We start from the raw sequence: 25625 nt of genomic DNA on the forward strand, positions 1-25625 counted from the left end.
AGCACTGTAATGTACTGTACTGTCCTACTCTGCCCTTATCTAATTTTTAAGTCTGCTGACACATAGTGAGGTGAATTACAATAGCCAGGTACTGTCCCGATTGTGTACACCTTGTCATGGTGGGATGGCTTTTATGCTTTTTAATTAAAACAATGTTAATTAAGTCCCCTATGTTATTTGCATGTACTAATACTTATATGCTTACTACAGGGTATTTAAGATAAGCTAATCCTTTAATCATCCCACCATGGGGAAATTCAGAGCATTACAGCAGCAAGGCAGGAATAAGTACAGATACAGATGCATAAAGGCATTACATTGACAGTAGGTAGGTACATATACAAAAAAAAAAAAAGATATAACTGGACTATCACAACTTTGGATCTATCATTTCACTGTTTGGGTCGTTCTCAAGTTTTGGACAGTGCTTGTTATACAGCCTATCTGCAGCAGGAAGGAAGGACTTTCGATAGCGCTCCCTCTCACATTTAGGATGAAGTAGCCAGTCACTGACAGTACTGCACATCTTTGTCATGGTCTCATGCATGGGATGGGAATCATTCTGCACCATGTAGCTCACCTTGGCCAGTATCCTCCTGTCGCCTACTTCCTGATCTGGATCAAGGGGGTATCCCAGGACAGAGCTGGCCCTTCTAATCAGTTTGTCCAGCCTATTCCTGTCCCTGGTTGATATGCCACTACCCCAGCACGCCACACCAAAGAAGATGACTGATGCCACAACAGAGTTGAAGAAGGATGCAAGGAGTGCCCCCCTAACTCCGAAGGCTCTCAGTCTTCTGAGCAGATAAAGCCTACTGTGGCCCTTCCTGTACACTGCATCCAAGTGACGGGCCCAGTCAAGCTTATTATTGAGGATCACACTAAGGTACTTATAGGTGTCGACTATCTCAATGTCATTTCCCTGAATGTTCACCACTACTGGTGGATTTTTTCCCTTGCGAAAGTCCACCACCAATTCCTTGGTCTTCCTGGAATTAATCCTAAGGTGGTTCCTCTGACACCACTCCACAAAAGCTTGGTTAGTATCTCTGTACTCTCTTTCATCTTCTCCTGTGATGAGGCCTGTAATGTATAATAATTAGATCTGTCTCTTTAAGCAAGCCAGACTTATGGGACTTGGGGGGTGGAGACAAGAGGGATGAGAAGGGAAGTTTCACTTTCACTTCTGTGTAGCATGGGAATGCAACTGTTATGCTGTGTGCTGGAGGACGAAGAATAAAACATATCTAAAGTTTAATACCTTGAATTCTTCATAACGTGTGGATATTACAACTGGCGACGAGGATGGGATATAATCACCTACTGCTGTGAGTACGGACTATATTTTACCGCTTCACACGCCAGCACCACTGAGAGACTCTATCATGGCTGACTACTTGCACACATTCCCACAATTTGATATGACTGATGTCATTAATCTCTCCCATAACTGTAGAAAATGGCTAAACAGATTTGAGAATTTCCTAGAAGCCATGGACATAAAGGAGGAGAAATGAAAGAGAGCTTTGCTCCTGCATTGTGCAGGCACAGGAGTCTATGACATATACAGTACGTTACCTGCAGCAGAAACAGACACATACAACAACTGCACTAAAGCTCTCACTGGCTACTTCAACCCCAAACAGAACATCAGATATGAAAGATATAAATTCAGGATTGCCAAGCAGCTTCCAGAAGAGTCCATAGACACTTATGTCACACGGCTGAAAGAATTAGCACATGGATGTGCCTTTACAGATGTAGATGATGAAATCCTAACTCAAATAATTGTCACCTGCTCGTCTAATAACCTAAGGCGTAAGGCTCTGCAGCAGGATATCTCTCTACATGATTTGCTCAAAATGGCCCGTGCTATAGAAATAGCAGATCATCAGGCTACCGTAATGGAGAATGGGGATAAATTACATGTGCATAATCTCAAACAGAAAAATTTACCAGACAAACAAACCCAGAAACAGAAGAAATGTTATAGATGTGGACAGGATTTCCCTCACCACCAGAACAAATGTCCAGCTATGGGACAAACCTGCAGTAAATGTGGAAGAGGGAATCATTTTGCAGCTGTTTGCAAATCAGCGCACTACAAGCCTCCGCTGCCTATGACAAAATCTGCAGAGGTAAAAGTGATAAATCAGGACACAGAAGAAATGTCTGCGACTGAGAAATATGTGTTCACTACCTCTGTCACTGGTTCAGTACAGTCTCCCTGTGTTACACTCTCAATCTGCAACACTGACATTACCTTTACAATAGATACAGGAGCTTCAGTGGATATCATAGATGGCACGACATATGAACAATTGAAAACAAGGCCAGTCTTACAACAAGTGCAGACTAAAATCTTTCCTTATGGATCTAAAACACCTCTAGCTATAATGGGACAATTTGATGCTGAAATTAGATATAAAGAAAACAGGCAGAAAACCACTTTCCACACATTACAAGGATCGGGAGGCTGTCTTCTCAGCTATCACACTGCCTTGGAGCTAGGGCTCATCCAGGTTATTCATACCATAACTGACCCTGCGGATATGGATGTACAAACTATGGTGAACAGCTTTCCCTCCCTATTTAGTGGTTTGGGAAAACTAAAGGACTCTCAAGTACACCTTCATGTGGATGACAATGTTCGTCCAGTAGCCCAGCCTCACAGGCGTATTCCATTTCACCTGAGACAGAAGGTAGAAAAAGAACTCCAATTGCTCATGGATGAGGACGTTATTGAAACTGTTACTGGTCCCACTCCGTGGGTCTCTCCACTTGTGGTAGTTCCAAAACCAAAGACTCCTGATCAAGTGAGACTGTGTGTTGACATGCGCCTGCCCAACACCGCTATACAGAGGGAAAGACATATCTCACCTACGATTGATGACATTATTCATTTATTAAATGGAGCCACCGTCTTCTCAAAGCTCGACCTCAATAAGGGATATCATCAATTAGAACTGAGTCCAGAGTCCCGATACTTGACCACATTTTCCACCCATGTGGGCCTCAGAAGATACAAAAGATTGACTTTTGGAGTCTGCTCAGCAGCAGAAATTTTTCAGGATGCAATAAGGAGTGTCATTCAACACATCCCAAATGCCTTTAATTACAGTGATGACATATTGGTTTTTGGTAAAACTCAAGCTGAGCATAATCGTGCTCTATATGCTATCTTCGAATGTCTGCTTTCTGCTGGACTCACTTTAAACAAAGAGAAGTGCGAGTTTGACAAGGGTTCATTAGAATTCTATGGTCACATCTTCTCGGCAAAAGGAGTACAACCAGACCCCAAGAAAGTGGAAGCTATCAGAACAGCCTCAATTCCACAGGATGCCAGTGAAGTGCGTTCTTTCCTTGGAATGGCAAGTTACTGTGCTAGATATATTACGAATTTTTCAACAATCAGCAATCCACTACGGGAACTTACAAAACAAAGTTGGATTTTTCAATGGTCTCAAGACTGTCAGGCCTCTTTTGAAACAATTAAAAATGAACTCTGCTCGACAACCACTATGGCTTATTTTGATCCAGCTCTTCGAACTGAACTGATTGTGGACGCCAGCCCCGTGGGACTGGGTGCTATTCTAGCGCAGTACAAGGATAACAATCAAAATCCTCACATAATTTCTTATGCAAGTAAGAGCTTAACAAACACTGAAAGAAAATATTTTCAACCTGAAAAAGAAAGCTTGGCAGTTGTCTGGGGATGTGAACACTTTCACTTATTTCTCTATGGAGCTCCCTTCACCATTGTCACAGATCATCAAGCACTTCTTACAATTTTTGGAAATCCCAGAGCTAAAATGCCTGCACGAATTGAACGATGGGGCCTACGTCTACAGGACTACAACTATAAAATTGTTCACAAACCTGGAAAATACAGCAATCCGGCTGATTATCTTTCAAGACATCCTACTAATGATGATATACCTGTGCATTCCTCCATTGAAGAATACCTACGTTTTGTTACAGATCATGCCGTGCCAAAAGCACTTTCTCTTGATCAATTTATAAATGAAACAACAAAAGACAAGACACTCTGTGCCCTAATACAAATCATCCAAAATCGAAGGTGGCATGAAATTCAAAAGGAAAAATTTCCTGATTCTGAGATTGATCTGAAAGAGTTAAAACTATTCTCAAACGTACGTGAGGAATTATCAGTCACTGAAGAACACCTCATTCTTCGAGGTACCAAACTAGTTGTACCTAAGACTTTGCGTAACTTAGTCATACAGATAGCACATGAAGGTCATTTAGGAATTGTTGGCACAAAGAAGTTACTCAGAGAAAAAGTGTGGTTCCCAAATATGGATCACTTGGTGGAAGAAAAGATTAGACGCTGTTCTACTTGTCAATTAATCACTCCATCATCAAACTTAGAGCCATTACAAATGTCTCCGTTACCCACTGCTGTCTGGGAGGAAGTGGCAGTCGATATATATGGACCATTGCCAAATGGCCAATGCATTCTCGTAACAATTGATGAATATTCTCGATACCCTGTCATTTCATTTATCTCTTCAACATCTGCTAATAATGTCATACCAGAGCTGGACGACATTTTCTCGGCATATGGTATTCCAAGAGTGGTCAAAACAGACAATGGACCTCCATTCAATGGACATGTGTTTACACAATTTTCTGAATACTTGGGATTCAATCACAGGAAAATCACACCTTGCTGGCCGCAAGCCAATGGAATTGTGGAACGTTTTATGCGTACTCTGGGGAAACGTATCAAGGCAGCGAGTCTGGAGCACATCCCACTGAAACAGTCATACAAATTCATGCGTAATTACCGCAATACGCCACACTCCACTACTAATGCTGCTCCAGCTCATTTAATGTTCAGCAGAACCCTGCGTATACGTCTCCCTGATGTGACCAGCCATCCCCGACCGAGTGACTCCTCAGTGAGATCCACAGATTTCTCCAACAAACAAGCCATGAAACGTTATGCAGACAGAAGGCGAAGGACACAGTCAAGTGCCATCGAAAGAGGGGATGTCGTGGTGGTACGTCAAAGACCAACCAACAAGACCTCACCTGTATATGGTCCTGCAAAATATTATGTTACTAAAAGGAAAGGCAGCATGATCACAGCTGAACGAGATGGACACTCCATAACGCGAAATTCTTCATATTTTAAAGTCATACCGCAGAATGATGACAATGAACTCTCTTTGGTGGAAGATTTGGTATCCGATGGTGGAGAGGACCAACAAAAGGTAGCTGGTCCATCAATAATGAACCCTCTCAATGAGCCCAGACGTTATCCTACACGAGAGAGAAGAGCTCCATTGAGGCTTATTGAAGAAGTGTAACTACAGTTTTGTTTGTTTTGTTTTTTTTTTGTTTGATTGTTTCTCTGGTTTTTGAATTGAACAAATAAGACAAAACGGACATATGATTTCTTTGGACGTTTTCATGTTGCATTTATCAGTAATATGGGTTATTTATAGAAAAAAAAAAAAAAAAAGGAGGATGATGTAATGTATAATAATTAGATCTGTCTCTTTAAGCAAGCCAGACTTATGGGACTTGGGGGGTGGAGACAAGAGGGATGAGAAGGGAAGTTTCACTTTCACTTCTGTGTAGCATGGGAATGCAACTGTTATGCTGTGTGCTGGAGGACGAAGAATAAAACATATCTAAAGTTTAATACCTTGAATTCTTCATAACGTGTGGATATTACAAGGCCTACTATAGCAGAGTCCTGAGAATACTTCTGCAAGTAGCAGCTAGATGAGTTGCACTTAAAATCCGCAGTGTACAGTGTTAAGAGAAAAGGGGCAAGAACTGTACCTTGAGGTGCCCCTGTATTGCAGATCACCGTGTCTGACACACTGTCCCGAACCTTTACAAACTGAGGTCGGTTCATGAGGTAGTTAAGGATCCAGGTGGAGAGTTGGAGGTCCACGCCAACAAGGCCCAGCTTGTCTCTCAGTAGACCTGGCTGTATGGTATTAAAAGCACTAGAGAAATCAAAGAACATTATTCTCACAGTGTTCCCAGGTTTCTCCAGGTGAGAGAGAGTCCTATCTAGAAGGTGGATAATGGCATCATCCACGCCAATGCCCGGCCTGTAGGCAAACTGGAGAGGGTCCATATCCGAGCTCACTAGAGGACGGAGACGTGTGAGAACCAATCTCTCTAGTACTTTCATCAGGTGTGATGTCAATGCTACAGGTCTATAGTCATTAAGGTCTTTCGGATAAGGTTTCTTCGGAACTGGTACCACACACGATAATTTCCATAGTTGTGGTACTATACCTATTCTCAGGCTCATATTGAACAGAATGGTATGCAGGGGCAGGAGCAGCCAGAGTGTGATTAAATCTGTTAAAGAATAGATTAAGTTCATTAAGCCCCTCTTTATCTACAACCATCCTGGAGACAGTCTGTCTATGCCCAGATATAGACTTTAGACCATCCCAGACTGATTGTCAAAATTTGACAAATTTACCAAACAGGATGAACCACTGCGATAAATTGGGCACATTTTAAAATGGTCTTGTCTAAAGATGCATTTATACTGCACAAATATAGTCAACAAGTGTCTCTGGAATTGATGCTGTTTGAAGGCAAAAGGTCGGTCACCCCAAATATTGATTTGATTTAGATTTCCCTTTTGTTCATTCACTTGATAATAGTTTACTTTTAATACTCTTATTCTTGAAAGCTCCTTTCTTTGCAGCATTTTTTCCACACCTACCTGAAACTTAATATACACGTGTAAAGTTTTCAGCCCGGAGGATAATTGCCAGAGGAGACGGTTTCCTAGAGTGACACAAATATTCACAGCGTTAACTTGCTTTATGATGGTCTTAGACGTCCATTTCCAGTCAACTGGCTCAACACTAAAACTTAAAGGAATTTACTTCTATTTCTAGCAGAGTCTTTTTAAAGGAAAAGTAACTTCAGAAAATACCATTAAAATCTCATTTATATTCCAAATCATAATGTTCCTAGGTGCTTATCCTCAGAATTAAGCCTTGTCACACTTTTGAGCCGACAATGAGCAGAGACAGTTTCAGAAAACAATCTGATAAACTTTGCTATACAGATTGGGAAACAAGGGGCAGAGTCATCTCATTATTAGAGGGTGAGTAATCTAAAACACAGGTTTATCAGTCTCCGGGATGGTTTAAAAAACACAAAAAACTTTAAAGATCAAACAACTTCTTTGAGAAACATGAGACACATCCTAGATTCTAGTAAAACACAGAAGATACATAGGTATGTGGTATCTACTTAGTTCCACAGCTCACCTCGGTCACGTACCTCGTATCTGTACATGGGTGGTCACACAGGAACTCACGGCTTTCTATAAGTATGAAGTTATAGGATTTCCACTGAAACAAAAAAACAAACTGGGGAAACAAACAAGATGACAACACGTTACAATGAAGTGACGATCTCGGTGCAGAGTAATACAATCATAAAGTGATTGTTGTGGGTTTTAAACAACTTGCCATCAATTACCGTACATTTTTTGTCATGCCACAAAATCAGTAGCAAATCTGTAGACTTATGGCCGCTATGCCTCTGATGAGGCTCACACAGTTACAACCATCTAGGATCACATCGGTGTTAGACCTCGTTCACACACCTTGTATTACATAGTCTCCACACGGAAAAAGCACATTATCTATATACATAAAGCGCCAATTGGAATCTGATGTAGGTAAATAGTCCAGGAAAAGTTTTTTAATCATTTTATTTGTCTTAAAATATTTTTTTATTCAAGTAAATACACAAGTCAACACTTTATATATATATATATATATATAACAAAATCAAATCTCGCTCTTGAGCTACAGAATGCTAAGATTAAAATGAAGATTACACATTCATGTATGTTATATATATTTCCTTAGTAACCAGCGCTCCACAAAACAAGGGAAGCAGTTAAGGCCCCGTCACACTAAACGATGTCCCAGCGATCCCACCAACCATCCGACATGATGGGATCGCTGGGACATCGTTAGACAGCCCCAGCGATCAAGACCAGCAACGCTGGACGCTGGTTTCTAATGTAAACGTTGGGTATCCAGGAGCCGCACGACTCCTGGATACCCGACGCTTACCTTGGAAACCAGCGTGTACGCGCCCATAGACTTGCATTGGCGTACTACGGGCGTAGTACGCTGACAATCGCAGCATGCTGCGATTGGCACGGAGAGTAGGATACGGATGAGAAATATACGCCTGGTGCGAGTGACCCCATAGAGAATCATTTGTCTGTGTCTAATGCGTGCTTTTAGCGCCTCTCACTCGGCCGTATTCCTCGCCAGTGTGACCCCGGCCTTATATGAAAAAACACAAAAGAGAATGAAGCAAAAAGCAAAACATTGATCATTTCACACAAAACTCCAAAAATGGGCCAGACAAAAGTATTGGCACCCTCAGCCTAATACTTGGCTGCACAACCTTTAGCCAAAATAACTGCGACCAACCGCTTCCGGTAACCATCAATGAGTTTCTTACAATGCTCTGCTGGAATTTTAGACCATTCTTCTTTGGCAAACTGCTCCAGGTCCCTGATATTTGAAGGGTGCCTTCTCCAAACTGCCATTTTTAGATCTCTCCACAGGTGTTCTATGGGATTCAGGTCTGGACTCAATGCTGGCCACCTTAGAAGTCTCCTCCAGTGTTTTCTCTCAAACCATTTTCTAGTGCTTTTTGAAGTGTGTTTTGGGTCATTGTCCTGCTGGAAGACCCATGACCTCTGAGGGAGACCCAGCTTTCTCACACTGGGCCCTACATTATGCTGCAAAATTTGTTGGTAGTCTTCTGACATCATTATGCCATGCACACAGTCAAGCAGTCCAGTGCCAGAGGCAGCAAAGCAACCCCAAAACATCAGGGAACCTCCGCAATGTTTGACTGTAGGGACCGTGTTCTTTTCTTTGAATGCCTCTTTTTTTCTCCTGTAAACTCTATGTTGATGCCTTTGCCCGAAAAGCTCTACTTTTGTCTCATCTGACCAGAGAACATTCTTCCAAAACGTTTTAGGCATTTTCAGGTAAGTTTTGGCAAACTCCAGCCTGGCTTTTTTATGTCTCTGGGTAAGAAGTGGGGTCTTCCTGGGTCTTCTACCATACAGTCCCTTTTCATTCAGATGCCGACGGATAGTACGGGTTGACACTGTTGTACCCTCGGACTGCAGGGCAGCTTGAACTTGTTTGGATGTTAGTCGAGGTTCTTTATCCAACATCTGCACAATCTTTCGTTGAAATCTCTTGTCAATTTTTTTTTTCTTTTCCGTCCACATCTAGGGAGGTTAGCCACAGTGCCATGGGCTTTAAACTTCTTGATGACACTGTGCACGGTCTTCTTTCTTTCCTCCATGCTCAATGTGTTACACACAAGGACACAGGACAGAGGTTGAGTCAACTTTAATCCATGTCAACTGGCTGCAAGTGTGATTTAGCTATTGCCAACACCTGTTAGGTGCCACAGGTAAGTTACAGGTGCTGTTAATTACACAAATTAGAGAAGCATCACATGATTTTTCGAACAGTGCCAATACTTTTGCCCACCCTCTTTTTTATGTTTGGTGTGGAATTATATCCAATTTGGCTTTAGGACAATTCCTTTTATGTTTTTTCATTTAAGACAAATTAAATGAAGATAATAATACCAAAGAATTTGTGTTTGCAATCATTATCTGGAAGAAACTGAGTATTATCTGACAGAATGGCAGGGGTGTCAATACTTTTGGCCACAATTGTAGCATTTTTCGTGGTGACAGGTTCCCTTTAAGTAGCAGCCTACTAGGAGAATTTTTTCTTAAATCGTTGAGCAAGTCCCAATATTGTGATCAGTGTTATTGTAATCAGTGTTAGAAGTTTCCAGCTAATGATATGCCCGTGCTCCAGGGCGGGGCTGTAGGCAGAGTCTTGTCTTGTTGCTCTAAGCCAGAGAAACCAAGGAAAGACCTGCCCACAGGCCACCCTGAAGCACTAACATGTTCCTCATCATAGAGACAGAGGCAGACTGTTTGTGCTTCGGGGCGGCCTGTGGTCAGTTTTTCCTTGGTTTCTATTGCTTAGCGCAACAAGATAAGACTCTGCCTACATTCCTGCCCTGAAGCACAAGAATCTCATTAACTGAAAACTTCTAACACTGATTACACAAGAACCACAAGACAGATTCCTTCAACCAAGTATCATTTTAATCAGTATAACAGTGACAACATGACAGTGTCTGTAGATTACTGAGAAAAATCTTGCTAACAGGTTTGCTTTAAGTACTGTGGCCCACCAGAAATCTGTGTTGGGTCACATTAATAGCAATCACTCATGTGGCCCTGATTTTGACGGAAACTCAAACGCAGAGCACAGTATGAATGTGAACCTAGTCTAAACTATACAATTACTAGGCATATGAAGGTTATAAAAAAAGAGCTAAGCGAGAGCTGGCTTGTTTCTTTTGTTTCAAACTAGCTTGAAGGGGATCTTTAACAAGATTTTTACAACATTTTAGCAGATTATCATGACGTCAATAGATGTTTGAGTCTGTAGAAGCACTGTGTAAGGTGTGAAACGGCCAACGGCAGTCACACACATATCGCTGCACCCCCTGCCTGGCGCCAGCCGCTTATTTGTCTGAAGATGAAATAAAGGACTGAATTTTTTCAAAGAAATGGTGAGTGACCCATTTTTCTCATACTTGCACCATGGACTTTGAATACTTACCTTGCTAAGCACCACCTGCATCTCTTTACAAATAATGATAACTCATAGGTGCAGTACTTTCCATAAAAAGTGGTATGGTGGCTTGGCCATTCTAATACCAGAATATTGAATTCAGGACTCCTTGTACTTTGTCTGGCACATCCACATTGGATTAGAGCTATGGATATGGATCCAGAAAAACACACCTAATGAAAATCACATGGCAGAGCGCGGCATTTTAGCAGGAAGAATTAACGCAGGTGAATTTTTTTCTGACAGTAACCTGAAACATGAGTTACAAGTCATGGGCATCAGAACCACGAAATCAGCATACTCACTGAAAACGAAATATGCCTATTCTGGATAATTAAAGCATTGAAATCATATGAGGAATTGGAACAAGTGCCTCGTGGTTTACATATTCATAAGGAAATTTCACAATTTCAGGATGACATGGACTTTCAAAATGAATGGGATTATTCATTTAAAATGTTCTCTAGACTTGATGAAATTGGTCAAAACAAAACATTTTTGGATCTATATACCATGATGGCGCCGAAAAATATGAAGAGATCCAGTATTAAAATAAAATATCAAATTTTATTGAAAAAAAACATTAACCCCTTCACCCCCAAGGGTGGTTTGCACGTTCATGACCGGGCCAATTTTTACAATTCTGACCACTGTACCTTTATGAGGTCATAACTCTGGAACGCTTCCATGGATCCTGGTGATTCTGACATTGTTTTCTCGTGACATATTGTACTTCATGATAGTGGTAAAATTTTATTCAAATAACTTGCGTTTATTTGTGAGAAAAACGGAAATTTGGCGAAAATTTTGAAAATTTCGCAATTTTCCAACTTTGAATTTTTATGCCCTTAAATCACAGAGATACGGCACACAAAAAACTTGATAACTAACATTTCCCACATGTTTACTTTACATTAGCACAATTTTGGAACCAACATTTTTTTTTGTTAGGAAGTTATAAGGGTTAAAAGTTGACCAGCGATTTCTCATTTTTACAACACCATTTTATTTTTACGGACCACATCACATTTGAAGCCACTTTGAGGGGTCTATATGATAGAAAATACCCAAAAGTGACACCATTCTAAAAACTGTGGGGGGAACGACTGTTTCGGCGCATGGCAGAGCTCAGAATGGAAGGAGCGCCGTTTGACTTTTTCAATGCAAAATTGGCTGGAATTCAGATCGGACGCCATGTCACGTTTGGAGAGTCCCTGATGTACCTAAACAGTGGAAACCCCCTACAAGTGACCCCATTTTGGAAACTAGACCCCCTAAGGAACTTATCTAGATATGTGGTGAGTACTTTGAAACCCACAAGGGCTTTACAGAAGTTTATAACGTACAGCGGTACAATTAAAAAATCATATTTTTTCCACAAAAATGATCTTTTCACCCTCAATTCTTATTTTTCCAAGGGTAACAGGACCCTAAAAGTTATTGTGCAATTTGTCCTGAGTACGCTGATACCCCACATGTGGGGGTAAACCAGTATTTGGGCGCATGGCAGAGCTCGGAAGGGAAGCAGCGCCATTTGATGTTTTTGGCTGGAATTGAGATCGGACACCATGTCGCGATTGGAAAACCCCTGATGTACCTAAACAGTGGAAACCCCCCACAAATGACACCATTTTGTAAACTAGACCCCCCAAGGAACTTATCTAGATGTGTGGTGAGCACTTTGAACCCCCCAGTGCTTCACAGAAGTTTATAACGCCCGGGCGTGAAAATAAAAAATTTGTATTTTTTTCCACAAACATGATCTTTTAGTCACCATTTTTTTTATCTTCCCAAGGGTACCAGGAGAAATTGGACCCCAAATGTTGTTGTCCAATTTGTCCTGAGTATGCTGACACCCCATATGTGGGAGAAAACTACTGTATGGGCACACGTCGGGGCTCGGAAGGGAAGTAGTGACGTTTTGGAATGCAGACTTTGATGGAATGGTCTGCGGGTGTCATGTTGCCTTTGGAGAGCCCCTAATGTACCTAAACAGTGGAAACCCCCCACAAATGACCCCATTTTGAAAACTAGACCCCCTAAGGAACTTATCTAGATGTGAGGTGAGCACTTTGAACCCCCAAGGGCTTCACAGAAGTTTATAATGCCAGGGCATGAAAATAAAAAATTCATATTTTTCCACAAACATGATCAATTAGTCCCCAATTATTTTTATTTTCCCAAGGGTAACAGGAGAAATTGAACCCCAAAAGTTGTTGTCCAATTTGTCCTGAGTACGCTGACACCCCATATGTGGGAGAAAACTACTGTATGGGCACACGTCGGGGCTCGGAAGGGAAGTAGTGACGTTTTGGAATGCAGACTTTGATGGAATGGTCTGCGGGTGTCATGTGCGTTTGGAGAGCCCCTGATGTACCTAAACTATAGAAACTCCCCACAAGTGACCCCATTTTGGACACTAGACCCCCACGGAACTTATCTAGATGTGTGGTGAGCACTTTGAACCCCCAAGTGCTTCACAGAAGTTTATAACGCTCGGACATAAAAATAAAAAAATCATTTTTTTCCACAAAAATGATATTTTTGCCCCCAATTTTTTATTTTCCTAAGGGTAACAGGAGAAATTGGACCCCAAAAATTGTTTTGCAATTTGTCCTGAGTAGGCTGATACCCTACATGTGGGGGTAAAACACTGTTTGGGCGCATGGCAGAGCTTGGAAGGGAAGGAGCACCATTTGACTTTTTCAACTCAGAATTGGCTGGAATTGAGATCAGACGCCATGTTGCATTTGGAGAGCCCCTGATGTGCCCAAACAGTGGAAACCCCCAATTCTAACTCCAACCCGAACCCCAACACACCCCTAACCCTAATCTCAGCCCTAACCCTAGCCCTAACCCTAGCCCTAACCCTAGCCCTAACCCTAGCCCTGGACCTAACCCTAACCCTAATGGAAAAATGGAAATAAATACATTTTCTTTAAATTTTATTATTTTTCCCTAACTAAGGGGGTGATAACGGGGGGTTTGATTTACTATTTATGGCGGTTTTTATGTTTGGCAGCTGTCGCACGCTAAAAGACGCTTTTTATTTTAAAAATAGTTTTTGCATCACCACATATTGAGAGCTATAATTTTTCTGTATTTTGACCCACCGAGTCATGTGAGGTCTTATTTTTTGTGTGACGAGTTGACGTTTTTATTGCTACCATTTTCGGGCACGTGACATTTTTTGATCGCTTTTTATTCCGATTTTTGGGACGCAGAATGAAAAAAAAACAGCGTTTCATGAATTTCTTTTGGGGGGGTGCGTTTACACCGTTCCGCGTGCGGTAAAATTGATAAAGCGGTTTTATTCTTCGGGTCAGTACGGTTACAGCAATACCTCATTTAGGTCGTATTTTTATGTTTTGTCGGTTTTATGCAATGAAAACTATTTTATATAAAAAATAATTATTTTTGCATCGCTTTATTCTGCGAGCTATAACTTTTTTATTTTTTCGCTGATGATGCTGTATGGTGGCTCGTTTTTTGCGGGACAAGATGACGTTTTCAGCGGTACCATGGATATTTATATGCGTCTTTTTGATCGCGCATTATTACACTTTTTGTTTGGCGGTATGATAATAAATCATTATTTTTTGCTTCGTTTTTTATTTTTATTTTTTAAGGGGTTCGCTAAAGGGGTTAACTAGTGGGACAGTTTTATAGGGTGGGTCATTACGGACGTGGCGATACCTAATATGTGTACTTTTATTGGTTTTTTTTTTATTTCCAAAAAATGGATTTATTGGGGGAATATTTTTTTTTTTTCTAATTTATTTGGCGATTTTTTTAAAATTATTTTAACACTTTTTTTTATTTTTTTTAACTTTATTACATAGTCCCAGGTGGGACATCGCTGTCCTGTGACAGATCGCTGATCTGTCACATCACAGATCACTGTGACAGATCAGCAATCTGTCACAGGCAGTGCAGAAGGCTTCCTCATGCCTGCGCTTTGCAGGCACTGAGGAAGCCAGCTTCCTGCAGGCCCCCGAAGGCCCCCGTCACCATATTGGATTCGGGGGCCTGCAGGAAAGGAGCCCCCCGCAGCAGCGCTGCACATTGCGCTGCCGTGGGGGGCTCAGGGAAGCATGGAGGGAGCCCCCTCCCTGCCGATGCTTCCCTTTAACCCCCGGTACATGTTTGATCGTGGTGTGCAAGGGCTTAACGTGTTGGGGGCGGTCCGTGACCGCCCCTGACACATTGTGCCGGGTGTCAGCTGTGATAATCAGCTGAAACCCGGCCGCGATCAGCGGCGCTCACCACGTGGGCGCCGCTGATCGCGGTAGACGTACTATCCCGTCCATGGGCATAGGGGCCCGGGTCCCATGGATGGGATAGTACGTCGGATGTCAGGAAGGGGTTAAAATTACATTTAAAATAACAGAAATGCCCAGCAGGCGGCGCTCAAAACACCAATGAATGAAACAGTATAGTCACACAAATAATGTAGCAAAATTTAACTCTAACACAAAGGTAAATACCACTAGATATCCAAAACGGGATGTGGCAAGATAAAGGTAATCCAACCAGGTATATACAACTTGAATAAATGACCTCACTGTCTGAAAAAAATCATATATATCAGAACTTGGAGAGTTACTAGAAAATTACTACATAACGCCAGAGGAATAAACCTAAAGAAACTCGAACTGATTATATCTGTGGGGACGCTGGTAACCGATAACTGGTGACTGTGAATGGTGCGGCCTCCTCCACACCAACGCACGTTTCGCACTAGCTTCTTTCGCACTAGCTTCTGTCCTGGAGAACCTTACAGTTGGGATTAATGTTATTAATTTAAGGCAGGGTTCCCCAACTCCAGTCCTCAAGGCCCAACCAACCGATCGTGTTTTCAGGATTTCCATAGTATTGCACAGGTGAAGCAATTATCACCCGAGCAATACTAAGGAAATCCTGAAAACATGATTTGTTGGTGGGCCTTGAGGACTGGAGTTGGGGAACCCCGATTTAAAGGATTGACCTTACAGATGCATAGTTATCAGTTCTATCAAAAGGTTTACATTACTGTCTACCCTCATCAGTGCAAAGTGTGAGATCTGGTTTGGCTGTGTGAGAGGCGTCTGACCGATATCCAAGTAGTATCATTTCTCCTTGTGGAGAATGACATGCTAAGCATGTCAAGGTGAGGAGACTTAAAGCCGCAATGCTCCTCTGGGAAATATGCTAATTATTATGCAAATTGTCTCCAGAGAGAAAGAGGACTAGAACTCTAGTGCCACCTACTGGAAGTAGCAATCCTAGAAGTCAATGTTGACCCTTTAACGAACCTTGTTACATGTCTTAGGATAAAAGCCAAGCCAGAATCTCAATTTGTATACACTTGAACTTGCCTTTTATCCTAAGTCATGTAACAAGGCTCGTTAAAGGGTAAACATTGACATCTAGGATTGCTACTTCCAATAGGTGGCACTAGAGTTCTAGTCCTCTTCCTCTCTGAAGAGAATTTGCATAATTAGCATATTTCCCAGAGGAGCATTGTGGCTTTAAGTCTCCTCACCTTGACATGCTTAGCATGTCATTCTCCGCAAGGAGAAATGACACTTCTTGGATAAAGATCTGGGAGCTAATAACAATGTATGACATAGGAAAGATCACTGAAAGAAAAACTGTAGTGAACAACCCACATTTGTGGGGAATTAGGTTTTTCCTCAGCAGATTTCTCTTATGTTACATACTAATATTTCAGTGAGGGCAGATCAGCTGTTTAAAGAGGTTGTCTCATGACAGGCATGTATGGCAGATCCAAAGTCAAACAGTAAAGGAAAGCAGTAGATCTGGGTATTGCAGGCAGCTGTGGCGCAAGTGCTCGAAGAGGACTCTTCACCAGTTTTAGCATGTTAAACCGTCCACATCATGGAGTAATCGCTGCAGAGCTGAATAAAAAGGTAGTTTTCAATTTCTTATCTCCATTGCAGAGATATTAGCTAATAAGGTTTATGTGCTAATTTCCACTAAGCCAATGGGATGCTAACAGAGACTCTTCTCTGGAGAAATTGATCTTTTTATCCTTGCATGATGTTGCCCAAGTATATGCAGGAGAAAAAAAAAATCACATGCCCCCAGATATTAGACCTGGCTTTCTTTGTGTAATATGGAAAGATGTTTAAAGAAACACAGCTCTGCTGTCCTCCTAATCTCACTGCCTATACCTACTGTGATCACAGTTGGGGAAGTAGAGCAGAGCTATGTGTTATTACAAGCACCTCAGCATATGCAGCTCTCATCTAATGGCAGTTAAAGTAGAGCTAACAGTACCAAGAGATGAAAGCTGCAAGGGATGTTTGTCACACAGCTCTGCTCTACTTCCATCCTTCGAGGGCGAGTGGTCACATTACTGATGTCACCGCTCACCAAACCATTCAGATGAAGCAGAGATGGGAATCGTCATGGGACATCATTATGGATTAACGGCAGACAGGTGAGAATTACTTTGATTTTTTTTATTTTTAGGTTATTAAATGGGTAAAAGAGGGCGATTGCCGGGGAGTAATTTGTACAATTAAAGGACTTTTCTCTGTGTGCATCTTTATTAATTTGGACTATGGGGTTAGTAATGGAGGTGTCTGACAGATGACTCTCCATTACCAACCCCTGGGCTTCAAGCACGGGAGCATAAAACAGCTGACATCAACCTCAAAACTGTTACCCCACTGGCCAACGGCAAGTGGAAAGAGCCAAGGCTAAGGGCCAAAATTCTAATGGATGCTCCATTTCTGGGACGGCTGAGGGTCAATAGCCATGGTCTTTTGCCAGCCTATTATTCTCAGCCCACAGCTGTCTGTATCGCCTTTGCTGGTTAGTAAAAATAGGGAAAACCCGACATTTTATTTTTGGGTTCTCCCTTTTTACTAACCATTAAAAGCTAAGCAGACAGCTGTAATCATTATTAATAGGCTTGAAACCTTATAGCTACTGGCCCCTTCCCAAAATAACAACAGCCCCCAGCTGTCTGTTTTCCCACAGCTGGTTAGGAAAAGTAACGATTTTCATTAAAATGATTTATTTGATATGCGCAGACTACAATTGTCATCAGCGTTGCCTGGTATCAATGATCGCAGGGAGACCAGACGACAATGAAGAGAGCTGGATTCAGCACTAAGGCTGGTTTCACATTAGCGCATTTTCAGCGCGCGCACGGCCGGGGGTAGCTCCGCCCCCGATCCGGCTCTCTGCCCGGCGTGCCCGCCCCTTCCTTGTAGCGCCGCCTCCTAGCGGACAGCGGCGCCTGCGATCGGCGCACCCTATCTTTAACATAGGGTGCGCCGATCGTGCGCAGGCCGTGCGCTAGTTGCGCTTTGACCTGTGCTGCGCGCCAAAATCAAACTTTTCGGATTTTGGCGCGCACGGCGCACCGTCAAAAGTGCGCAGCACAGGTCAAAGCGCAACTAGCGCATGGCCTGCGCACGATCGGCGCACCCTATGCTAAAGATAGGGTGCGCCGATCGCAGGCGCCGCTGTCCGCTAGGAGGCGGCGCTACAAGGAAGGGGCGGGCACGCCGGGCAGAGAGCCGGATCGGGGGCGGAGCTACCCCTGGCCGTGCGCGCGCTGAAAATGCGCTAATGTGAAACCAGCCTAAGCGCCTAGAAAAGCGCCAACTGTAAAGCTTTTCCCAGACTCCAGTACATGTCACACTTATGACACATGGATATCATCCATGTGACAGTGTGTAGGACATATTGCAGACCGTGCTGCTGGCAAAAAACTGGCATGTCTACGTGTTTTGCACACGATCCGTTGAAACTCACTGACATGTGCGCAGACCCATAGATTTGAATACGTCTATGTGTGCAAGTGTCTCCAGTACGTGTGGAAACTGTCACCACACATGCTGGAGACACTAATGTGTGAAGGGGCCTAACTTGAAGGAGCTGGAGAGGTTTTGCCTTGAGGAATGGGCAAAAATCCCTGTGGAAAGGTGTAGAAAGCTTATAGAGAATTATCCAAAGCAAAATGCAGTTGTACTTACTGCAGAAGGAGGTTCTACAAAGTACTGACTTTAGGGTGTGAATAGTTATGCACAGTGAAGTTTTCAGTTATTTTGTCCTGTTTACTTCACAATAAAAAAGAAAAACAAATGTTCACAATTGTAGACATGCTCTTTACATAGACAAAAGCAAACCCTCCAAAAAAAAAGAGAAATTCCAGAATGTGAAGAAGCAAAACCCAAAAAATGCAGAGGGGGTGAATACTTTAGCACGCCACTGTATGTTGCTTTTTGCAGGGTCCCTATAATGCAGGACTTAGCGGTCCCTGTGCTTCAAAAAGGGGCACATTGAAGAGCCCATTCATGTTTATGCCAATATATTGTTTAAAAATTACTTTACAACTTATAATTTAAAAATCTCCAAAATAATTACAGATTTTACGATGAAAACGTTCTATGAGGATTCCAGAAGAGAGGAGACTTATTAATAAGCACTGACATAAGCCGTGTCTATAAGGATACCGAATACAAGAACAAATGTTATTTCTTTTGGAAATAGTTGGAGTGTGACAAGATTTGGAAACCGCTCTCACTCCTACAACTACTGATTATTTCGTTTCCAGCATTGGGAAGTTCTTCTCTCAGACATTTGTGAGCCCCCTCCACAGTTACGGACCCCTGAACGGGACGTTTATTCACATCCTAATGCGGGAAGGATAGAATATTGTAAAATCATAAAGACAAGCTGTAACACAGTCATTTCCTGTAGCTCGATGCCCTGATGTGGCTTTATGCAGCGCTACGCATGAACTGCTCAGGGGTCTGTGATGGCAATCCTGCGCAATATATCGCTGACAGTAGAGATAGCAATGATCAGGGATATCCAACAGATGGTGCGGGCAGCCGGAATACAGATGCTCGTGCTTGTAGAGATGGAGCGGCGGGCACTTACCTAAGGTGGCAAGGAGGGATCTTGGCGGTGCCCTCTGGAGCTTCTAACACATCTGTACATTGAAAAGAAAAATGCCCATCAATCAATGAGAGAAACTTATTGACATTTTCTGTGGAATAAATATTGTATGCGCATGATCCAAAATGCACAGAACACAACAAATGCCACAAGGCTTTAAGAGATGAATGATACAGGAGAATACTGTACATGTCCCCCCACGTAGAATGATTTTCCCACGGTGTACAAACACATCTCTGCTACATCAATACAAACACCCGGCTCTCCCAAATATTTGGTCAGATATTCAGTAACATCCTGCTGGGACCAAATATTTAGGTAAAAGTTCAGTAAACAGATGGTAAATGTCTACAATGTGTTATTTTTCAAACTGGTAATAAACTCATCATGCATTTAAAGGGACTGTCCTCTTTAAGAAACCCTTCTATCATAGACTACTGTAGCAATACAGAACAAGTGTTACTCAGGCCTCTGTATGACACGGCCGAGCGCTGTGTGATGTTTTAGCGGAGAGCACGCGGCCCAGTGTTATACTATGGGGCAGTGCAGGTCTGTGAATATATACTCATGCTAATTCAGGTACATCCGATGACCATGCGCCCCCACACAAGTCTGTGTGTGAGAAACATCAGACTGCACTCAGATGACATCCGAGTGCAGTCTGATTACCGCAGATGCCAGCAATGGAGGAGAAGGAGAAATTACGTTCTCATCTTCTCCACACTTGTGACAAGATTCTCTCACAAGAGACAATCAGATCACACTTGGATCAGAGTTTGATCCAAGTGTCATATGCATATGGCTCGCATGAGAGAATCGACAACGGTGTGAGCGAGCCCTGAAACTCCATGTCGCAAGAGAAAATGACATGTTCTAGATTTGAAACACGCACCGCACATCAGGCTACAGATCGTTAAAAAAAACCAAAAACTACAATGGCATGAGATTTCTATTTCATCCACTTTGCTGGAAAAGTAAGTTGCAGCATCAAAACCTCATAGTGGGAACTTAAAAGGGTATTCCCCATCACTAAGACCCTACCCCAATATGTATAATAATAATAGCAAATACCTCCAATTAGAAATGTAGTAGTTACTATATGAGTTGATGTGACAGATTGTTTGTTGCTAGTGGTTGTAACCATGGAAACCTAAGCTACTGCAATGCACTAAGCGACACAGTGAATCAGAAGAACTACACTACATTCCTAATTGGAGATATTTGCTAATATTATTATTATCCCTACTATATATTGGGACAGGATTTTGGAGATGGGAATACCCCTTTAACCTCAAAAGGTCTCTCTTTGTCTGCAGCACGTCCATCACATTGACAGCACTGCAGCTAATCAGTGGTGACGGAGAAGACTCCTGCGATTCTCGGCCAAGAAAATCGGACCGATTTTTCATACGGCAAGTGTGACGCCGGCCTAAGAAAGACAAAACCTCACTTTTATATTCCTAAATAGTCAGGGCTGAGGTTTATTAACCTTTTGGGTTGATTGAGAGCACTGTAATTTTTCAAAAATAAAACAAATAATCAGAAATACAAATTGTGCACATTATATATAAACATCAGCAAAAGTTTGGATCACCATCCTTCAAATTTGCTATCTACTTACCTATCTACAGTATTATCTATCTATCTACTTATCAATCTAAAGTCTCTATCTATCTATCTACTTATCTATCTACCATCTCTCACAGTGACATCACAATAAAGCCGATGTCACAAGTGATGTGATGACATCATCACATTCTACACATTCTATATTCCATTGTTGCGGCCAAAGGGAAATCACTGCCTTACAGACTCCCAAGGGTGAGGCAGCCCCTTATGTTTTTCATGATAAACGAAGCACAAATTTATTCTAAAATGGATAAAGACAGAAGAAGAGCCCAAAGAGATCAGGTTCTGAGAGAGAAGAGAGGAATTAAAGAAGAGCAGGTACCATTGTTCGCTTTAGGGCGAAAAGACTCTATACTACCAGACATGGACACTGACAGCCCAGAAATGGCGTCCAAACGACAAAATCTGGAGAAAATGAGAAAGACCAAAATACATGAGATCCTAACAGAGAGAAGGAATATGGAGACCCTCATGGAGTCTCACTCTGCAGCCTCTGCTGAGCTTCAGAGGGCCTTTCTTATCTCCCTGAAAAAAATCGGAGATCTGGTCCCTGAAATACGGAAGAGGAACAAAGATGACATCCTCAATAAGCGGAGAAACATCAGCGCAGAGTTAGAGCAGGAAGAGGTTCTCCAAGAACCACCAAGACACGTCACAGTCTCCAGATCTGAAAGTCTGGAGGCACGGAACCTACAAAGAGCGGCAGCCCAGAAGAGGATCAGGAACAGCAGAGATTGGGTTGTCCAATGTAGGAGACGTCTCATCTATGCCAAACCCATTATAAATGGGAATGGTGCATTACGGAGGTCCAGGACATCATCTGAGAACATCTCCATCCCATAGAACAAACAGCTGAGTGATTCTCCACCACACACCTCACCGGATAAAGAAGAGCCAGGTATGATGGAAACTGCTCTGTATAATAAGACTGGGAGGAGGGGAATTATACTCCTAATATTATGTACAGGCCTCACTTATCAAAATTGCAGAAGAACTGTCCTTCTTGTCCATAGCAACCAATCACAATGCGGCTTTATTGTTCAATAGAATGTTAAGAAATGGAATCTGTGCTGTGATTTGTTGCTATCGGCAACAGGAACGCTTTTGCTATTGGACAGTTTTGATAAATGAGAGCCCAAATATTAGACATTTCCGGCTTATTTACATAAAGCTGTGTAAAATTCAAATATTTGCTCTGGAGCTATATTTGATAACCCCTTCTTGACAGGGTAACCTTTGGTTGTTTTTCCTCCCTCCTTTGAAAACCCATAACTATTTATTGCTTAACTATTCTGCCAATTTAGCTGTATGTGGACTTGTGTTTTTTAGTGGACAGAGCTGTAGTTTTGTACACTATTCAATGTTCTGGAAAATGATTCAAAATGTGGTAAAATTGTGGAAAAACTTATTCAGCCATTGTTTTTGGTTTATTGAGTGGTAAAAATGGCCTTCCAAAATGTTTCTCGATGTCAGTTACAACTATGGCAATAATGAACATGTATCGTTTTTTTTTTTTTAATTAAGTGGTGAAAGGAATTTTAGAACAAAAATGTATAGTGTCCCCATATGGCGAGACATTGTATGTTTTTGATAGCTCGATGGTGCTGTGCGAGGACTTGATTTTTGCGTGTCGAGTTCTAGCTATTATTGATACCTTTCCTGGGTAGACCGGACATTGTGATATCTTTAAATTGCATTTTTTTAGGTGAACACAGCGCCCTAAAAAACCCCACAATCCTGATGTTTCAATTTTCTTTTTCTCACTTCAGTGTTTACTGTTTGGGTTAATTAATGTTATATTTTTGTACATCAGATTTATACAGATGGGGTGATACTAGATATGCCAACTAATATTATTTTTATTATTGTTATTAATGAGGCGGCTAATTTTTTTTTAAATTCTTTTCTTTAGTCTCCTTAGGGGACTTGAACCTGTGATTTTTTGATCGCTTGTACTATATACTGTGATAGAACTGTATATAGCTAAATTAATGTTCTCATATGAAATTAAGCCAGGCTGGTCTTAACAGAAGGAGGAATATGAAAGACAGGGGCTTTCAGCAGGCCCATGTAGTCATTTCAATCAATTGACCCCCTGCAGCTGTGTCCTGGGGGGAGGGGTAATGGCTGCTGGTGGCACACAAATCAGCACTGACTTCATTTAAATACCACTGCCGGCTTTGAAATGGTTAAACAGCAGTAATCGGAGAACGCTCTGGTGGCTGCAGTTATAGGCAGGTGGATGCTATGTAATACAGCAGGCATTGGTATGACGCATGCTCAGTTCCTGAGTCCGCTCCATACATTTGCTGCACAACATGACAACCATTTCCATTATGAATTCGCTAAAGGGTTAATAAATCTTGTATCATCCCAGCAGATGGAATGGATAACATGTCCCACGACACAATAGACATGCCGGCACAAGACCTTGGAGATGCCAGTGTACAGATTTCTCCACAAAGAGGACTGGTCCACACAGACCAACCTATGGACCTTTTCAGTCTTGAGCTCCTGAAAGATCTTGGAAAAGGAAACTATGGAAAAGTAAGTGTCAATTTATATTTGTCCGTGTTCCTCAATGTATCCTGCACAGATACACAGGAGGGATGGACTTATTCATTACAGGATGTTCATATGTAATGATACTTGGGATAAACTAGTGACATATTACCCAGTAATAGATGGGAGTTTGGTCTGATCTGTTGTGATTTTTCTCCAGGTCAGCTTGGCATCAGATCCAGTCAATGAAGGACTTCTGGCCATTAAGATCATGGACAAGAGATCTTGTGAGGACATAACATACATAATCTCTACAGAGGTAGAAGTCATGAGAATGGCTGCCGGGTGCCCCTACCTAATGTCTATGAGGGCGTTTATGGAGACACCTACGGAGTGTGCAATAGCCATGGACTATATGGCCGGAGGAGACCTGTTGCACCACATGAAAGATTCAATGCTGTTTAACACAAAGACAATAAGGTAAAATGTCTTATACTGAATCTAGATAATCTGCTGCCCGCACATTGTAGTCCTAGAGCAATGGAGAATGACAACAAGAGCAAATAATGAGGTGAAAAGGACACACGTGTGTGATCTCCTCATGTCCTCCGTATGATTGTGTGTGTAACCACTGATCCACCCTTTACTTTCTACTCCACAGACTCTTTGCGGCAGAGATGGTGTGCGGACTCCAATTCCTGCATGAACACGGCGTCATACATAGGTAATCATTTCACTTCCATAAATCTGTCACCTGTGACTCTCTGTTCTCTCCTTACATACTGTATCTATTGTAGAAAGTTCTATCATGAATTATCCTCACAATCACTGTCTGCTCCTTCTCCCTGCAGTGACCTGAAGCCAGATAACATCCTCATCCAAGACACCGGACACATCAAAATCTGCGACTTTGGCGTATCAGTCACAAATGTGTCTGAGGGTGACATAGTGGAGTACGTTGTTGGCACTAAGGGTTACATGGCGCCTGAGGTAAGGAACATGTGACTGGTCCCGATAGTAGGATTGAGGGATAATCTGATCCCAATGCATCCTACTCACATCAAATCACAGACCGGTCCTCATAGTATGTGTGCAATTCCCCATCCCGGTATATTCAGCTTCTCTCCAATCTCATGTTCCCACAGATAATGGATGAAGAAGGATACAACCATCTGGCAGACTCCTTTTCCTTTGGAGTCATCCTATATATGATGAGCGTAGGGGACTGGCCATTTTACAGCAAAGGCTCAACGGATGAATACCACCAGTCTCTACGTGAGCACATCCCTTATTTTCCACCAGGGATGTGCACTAATACCATTGACATCATAAAAAAGGTGAGTAGTATCAGATGGATAAAGATGGCAGTGGATTACAAGAATAGATAGAAGATAAGATGTGGACAATCCATAGACATTGTGTAATAACTTATCAGTAATAATATATAATCTAATGACTAATGGTCTCTTTCGTTTTTTAGCTTCTCTGCAAAACTCCATCTGCCCGATTGGCCATAAAGTCATCCATCAGGTCCCACCCGTTCTTCCACTCCATAGACTGGAGCGATGTGGAGTGCGGCAGGTCCGACCCACCATTCCCATATTGCTATGTAAGTATAACACATACAGACATCCATAATGTTATCACTACCCAGAAACGCACTTACCCACTATATCCCTTATTGTTATATCTCTCAGTACACTGTATATACTGAATGTGAGGAGCTGATTCTCAGACGTGTATATTTCTCTTCTTACAGCAGGACTATTAGGCTGATAACAATCAGCCCCATTCCAGTAACATCCAGGAATGAAGATTTACAATTAATCAGATGAGACAACGAAA

The sequence above is a fragment of the Dendrobates tinctorius genome, unplaced genomic scaffold (assembly GCF_039654945.1).
Source record: "Dendrobates tinctorius isolate UK_male_01 unplaced genomic scaffold, ASM3965494v1 ptg000250l, whole genome shotgun sequence".
In the NCBI taxonomy this organism is placed as follows: domain Eukaryota; kingdom Metazoa; phylum Chordata; class Amphibia; order Anura; family Dendrobatidae; genus Dendrobates; species Dendrobates tinctorius.